Below are 6,000 nucleotides of genomic sequence, written 5' to 3'. Positions count from 1 at the left end.
GGCATTCTGTATTTTGAAGACAACATACTAAAGCATCTCCACTCTACAGAACACAATGTATGTACCTTGTTTCAAAACACTGTGGTTTCTGAAGAAATTGACACCCACAATTTCCCGCATGTTTGAAATTCCTTTCTGATAGTCTTGCCACAAAAAGCAAGGCATCTCACTGTGTGTCATGTATATAAAGCTAAAGAATAACAACAACAATTAAAAGGGAATAATGCAACAGAGACCCAGCAGAAATTAACATGAGCTGCCTGCCAGCAGGAGAATCTTAAGCAGTTCAACATACTTTCTATGGCCTGTTACAGACTGCCAAAATAAAGCTGCTTCGGGTCTCTTTGGAGGTATGCTATTTAAATGATGCATGGGTCCTAAGAGTCCGGAGTCCGGAGTTCGCACCAAAGCCACACTCCATTCCTAAGCACCGGAGTGCAGCTTTTGGTGCAGCTTTCGGATTCTTAGGATGCATGCATCATTTAAATAGCATACCTCCAAAGAGACCCGAAGCAGCTTTATTTTGGCAGTCTGTAACAGGCCTATGTGACTGTGTACGTGAGCATGGTAGATTTCTGTTGGAGGGACTTATGTTTCATGTTAAGATGAAAGAGCAAAATTGGAGGCAGAAGAAAAGGAAATAGCTGAGATGTTAGGCATTCATTGTGCATCTGTCTGCAGAAAGGAAAGGAGGCGATTATGCAGCAAAATTAGAAGTCAGCTGGGAAGCAGCATTGAAGCATGAGGAGTGGCAAGAAGGAAGAGCACATGCTGTCAGCATCTGAAACTAATGTTCCAGTGTGTTCTAGGGGATTTTCTGTTTACTTTTTTTTTTTTACACAGCACTCATTAACAATGCAGACATGTCACACCAATTAGATATTTTAAAAGACAAACAAAAAACCACTGAGAGAGCAGGACACCCAGTACTCTTGACAGAGAAACAAAACATTGTCCCACATCCTTCTTTTCATGATGAGCCCCTAATGTACTGAAGGGACGAAAGGGACTGCAGCACTTTCCCTAGCAAGAAAAAACAAAAATCACAGGGAGAATTTAAATGGAGAGTGAGAGATGGCTAAAGAAGAGAGGGAATGAGGGGGTTTGAAAACTGTGAACACAATGGAGGGGGGGAGAGACGGGCAAGAAGTGGAAGGCAGGAGTAAATGGATACTTTTGTCAATGGAAGGGTGTAAAACAATAGAGTTCCCTAAACATCTTTTGGAAAGTAATCCACCATATAGTGTGTTTCCAATGAGATTCTGACCTTTTCATAAAGCACCTGGAGAAAGGGGTGGCTGGTGGCTCCAATGTCAGTGGAGCAGTGAATCCACTCTGAGTTTTTTGGATAGCATCAGAGCAGGGTGCTGAGCAGGGTTATAGCACCTTGCACTTAGGACTTTGGACAATTCCTTCAAAGTCTGGACTAAAATCAGGAGTGGATTTGTCACCCCGTTGACATGGGAGTCACCAGATGCCACTGGTGAGGGGTAAGCAGTGAGGTGGCAAGATTTAATACCAAGTTGATGGGAAGGTTAAAAAAGAGAGAGAGACAAGGAAGAATTCCAAAATGATCCCTCCCCATACTGGGGGAATGAGAATTAAAATATTCAAAAGGATTCATTGTATAGTTTTAATATGTTACAGTCTTGTTAACTGTGGGTTTTTTTTAAAAATCTTTTTTATTTTATTTTTTCTACATACTAAAATACATAATACTATATGTCTGTTATTTGTACATATTTACATCAATGTTACTTCCTTTTGTCTTTATTTATTTCGTATACTATATATCAGATTAATGTTACTTTCTTTTCCCAAATTAACACTTAAATGTACTTCACATGTACTGGTAAATATAAACCCCTTTTGTCTCCTTTTCCATCTTAATATAAACCTATTGGATTTTTTTCCAGTTCCATTTTTTTTACATATTTAAGTGGATTGTGATTTATTTATCTGTGTTTTGAACTTTTGTATATTGTGATTGTTGCCGTGAGCAACAATTTAGTTTAAAAAAATTAAGAAAGTATTAATGAGGTAAGGAAATATTATGCATGGAGTGCACTGATAGGGTCTGAGCTGGTCGTAATGGACAAGGATCAGTATTTTGGTTTGTGGTGGACCACTCAATGGAAACATCAACTCAGTATGTGGCAAATTCTATTTTGGGAGTCATTAGGAGAGAAATCAAAATTAAAACTGCTAATAATATTCCAATGTCTTTGTACAGTTATTGCAACCACACTAAGACTTCTGGTCACCACAATCCAAAAAGAGTGTTACAGAGCTGGAAATAATCTGACTCAGCAAAGCTTATCTTGTGTTCTTATTGAAGACCATAGTGATCAGTAGAACAACCTGGGCATATGAAAGCAATATTTTACACAACTCATAATTAACATGTGGAATTCCCTGTTCCACTATAGAATAGTACCACTGTAGAATAGCACGTACAACTGTAGAATAGTCTACCACGTTATGTGCTGTCTATTTTCAGAGGTAATGTACCTCTGTGAATAAATAGATCCTGGGAACAAACAGAAGGAGACGGCTGCTGCCTTCATATCCTGTGCTGGGTGGCTGTTGTTGGAAGAAGTACCCTAAATTAGTTGGACTCCTTGTCTTAGATCCTACATGAGTCTGGTGGAATGTAATACTCCACCAGTTTATGTCTGCCCCACTGCAATCAATATTTTTAAGTGCAGAGTTACGGGTTATACAGTACAGATGGGTGGCATGCAGCCTCCCGTTTTTGCCCAGATTGGTGCTGCAGCAACTGCATGCAGTAGCACCAATTCGCTCCCTGGAGGGAGCAAAAAGAAGCCACCCCAAACAGCTCCCTGGAAGGGGCATCATAAGCATCGTGGCATGGTGTTATGATACCCCTTCCGTGCTGCACAATTTGGGTGCTGCAGCAGAGGTGTGTCATCATATGCACACCATCTAGAAGGGCATGCACCAAAATGGTGCCCAGGCGGTGGCGTAAAGGCTTGGAGCATATGGATGCTCAGCCCTCACCCTGTCCACAGGCCGGCACAAAGTGCCAGTCTGTATAACCCCTAAGTCCTCAGAACTGATTAGCCATCAATGGAGGGCAAGTGAGATCAAGCAGTATCCTGCTGCATCTGTGCAGCTTGGAAAAGAGAAGAGAGATTATCCTTTTAGATCTTTACCATACTCACGCATAATCATTAGCCTTTTGTCTTCCAACTGCAGAGTTGTAGCTCAGGTACCCCCACCAACTCACCTTCAGCCACTAATTGGCAATAGGAGAATGCTCCAGTGTTGAAAATATTGGTTACCCCGGGGTATGTATGTCATCGCTTAAGAAGGTGATGAATATCTTCTTGGACAATGAGCATAACAGCAGATACACTGGTGTAATGGGAGATCAGGCAAAGGCACAGTATGTCATCCCAAAAGATTCTGTCCTTGGTACAATTCAGCTGGACTCTTCCTATTCTTGTGAAACAAGAGTTACTCTTTATACTACAGTCTCCCAGCTAGAATGGCCACTTTACTAAGCTCAGGGTTTTATGATAATTTAGCACAAAGATTGAAGTCTCAAATTGAAGAAGGTAATGTTATTGCATTATTATTATTATTATTATTATTATTATTATTATTATTATTATTAACCTTTATTTATAAAGCAGCATTCTAACAACATGCACTATTGTTTCTCAATACTGACATAGTCTTGACAGAATGTTAGCTAATGTACATAAGACCAAAGTGGCTTTGTCTACCCCATCAAAATTTAAACTCTATTATTAAAGAAGAACACAAATGAGGAAGATCTCTCTCTCTTGATATCCCCACTCCTGAACTGGATTACAGGAAGTGTCTCTCTTTATAATCTGGAATTCAACTACTGTGGCATACCCCAAAACACATTGTCTTTATTTTATTTTTATTTTTAGTTGGCCAAATCATGCCAAGAAAATCCTGTGACACATTCACCTTAGGGTCACCATAAGTAAAAAATTACTTGAAGGCATGCAACAATAAAACAAAGGTAGTTTCACAATTGGGATTGTATTGTATGGTCAAGGTTGCCTCTACATTCCTGAAGTCTTAAGAAACACAAAATCTAGCCATTACGCAGTAAGACCTGGAGGAGGAAGAATGCATTCTACCAGGAGGTGAGACTTTGACCACTAGGCAAAATTGCTTGGGATGTTGTCCAAAGTGATCTCCAAAAATGTTAATATAGAGACTGTTTAGTTCCTCCCCGTTCTCTATATATCAAGGGGCCTATGAACAGAACAGAGACAGACATGAGTTTACAGCTGGACCAAATGCCATTGCCTCTTTGTTCCCAGGAAACTGTTCCCTAGCTGCAACCTGATATCTGTAAATCACTGATGGAGCTGCATTTGAATATCTGTTCATGCTTACTATCCATCACAAACCAAGACACAGTAGCTGGAATCCTGTTGGTGGTAAGCACAGGTAACTGTGTATGTTTTTTATATTGTTCTGCAAGAAGGTCTTTGGTACCTTCATGCACAATGACTCCCTCTTCAGTCAAACTGATTTTATCCACACTGGCACACATTCTCACCACCATTTATTGGCTATGGTTAGGGACAGTAGCATCCAGGCAGCATGTAGCTATGTTTCTTCAGCCAGCTGAAGGGAGATATCAAGTCAGGTTTATTGCTTATGGCCAATGGCCCTTGCATAAAACAATACATACAAAATGCATACAAAGTTCAAACAGATCATATTTATATCAAAAATACAAAACTTTATAGATTAAAACTTTAAAATATTGTTATACCCAGTGTAAGTTTCTCAAATTTTGTCATCACCTTTACCACTTATGGCTAACTCTGTTATGTATTACTTCATAATTTTTTTTGGTCACTAGGGCACACAAGGCTACTCTCCAAGTCATGTTTTTGCCATAGTCCACAAGGAGGTGGAAGACTACATCTTGTGGGCTCTGACTATAGCTAGATTCAATTAAGGGTGTCACAAAACATTATCTTGGTTCTCTATAAAGTGGGCAAAACAATATATAGTGGGGAAAGTCCCCTTTTTCCGGGCATCCATATATGCACAAACGATACTTTATTGGGATGCCTCTGTACCTCCCATCTCTGTATGAAGGGAGATATCATCCTTTCAGATCTCCAGCAAGTATATGAGGATACACTAGAGATCTGGGAGGAAGATCCTTTCCCAGTTATGAAGCCACAGTTGAAAATTGCCCAGAAACCCATTGCCCTTACCGAGCCACTAACTGGCCATGGGAGCATGCTCCAGTATGGAAAATGTTGACTGCATTTAGACAGATTGTTAGAATTACAATGCCTGTATGTGTAGGTGCCTTCAAGTTGCCTGTTGATTTATGGCAACCCCATGAATTTCATAGAGTTTTTAAAGGAAATGAATACTCAAGATCTGGTTTTGCCAGTTCCTTCTTCTGAAATATAGCCTACAACAACTGATATTCTTTGGCAGTCTCCCATCCAATTATTAACCAGGGCTGATCTTGCTGGGCTTCCAAGATCAGACAGGCTCTGATCCCTATAGTGTATTTAGGCTTTGTAGAACAGTTGGCCCTAGGTATCTGTGGGGGGATCTGTTCCAGACCCCCCCCCACCTTTGTGGATACCAAAATCTGTGGATGCTTTAGTTCCATTGCCCCCAATGGTGGCATGTGCATGGGACAATGGGACCCGTTGTCCCCAATGGGGGTGTGTCCTAATGGTGGTATGGCCATATGCCGCCACTGGGGACAACGTGGGCTTACCATCCATGGATAGTTGAATCCACTGATGACAGGTCTGTGGATACCGAGGGATGACTGTACTCACAAAAACTAGTGACAGTTTGTATGTTTGCATGCTTTTTGTTTCCCTTGCCATGCACTATCATTTCCTGCATCATTGCAAACTACAACCACTTTTCTCTTCTCTTTGCTCCATTAGAACATGTATTTGATTGTGCATAACTAATTTGTAAGTAAAGTAACTTTGTATGTTC

Source organism: Sceloporus undulatus, chromosome 2, assembly GCF_019175285.1.
Source record: "Sceloporus undulatus isolate JIND9_A2432 ecotype Alabama chromosome 2, SceUnd_v1.1, whole genome shotgun sequence".
NCBI lineage: Eukaryota > Metazoa > Chordata > Lepidosauria > Squamata > Phrynosomatidae > Sceloporus > Sceloporus undulatus.
The sequence above is the reverse complement of the archived record's forward strand: the minus strand, read 5'-3'. Positions refer to the sequence as shown.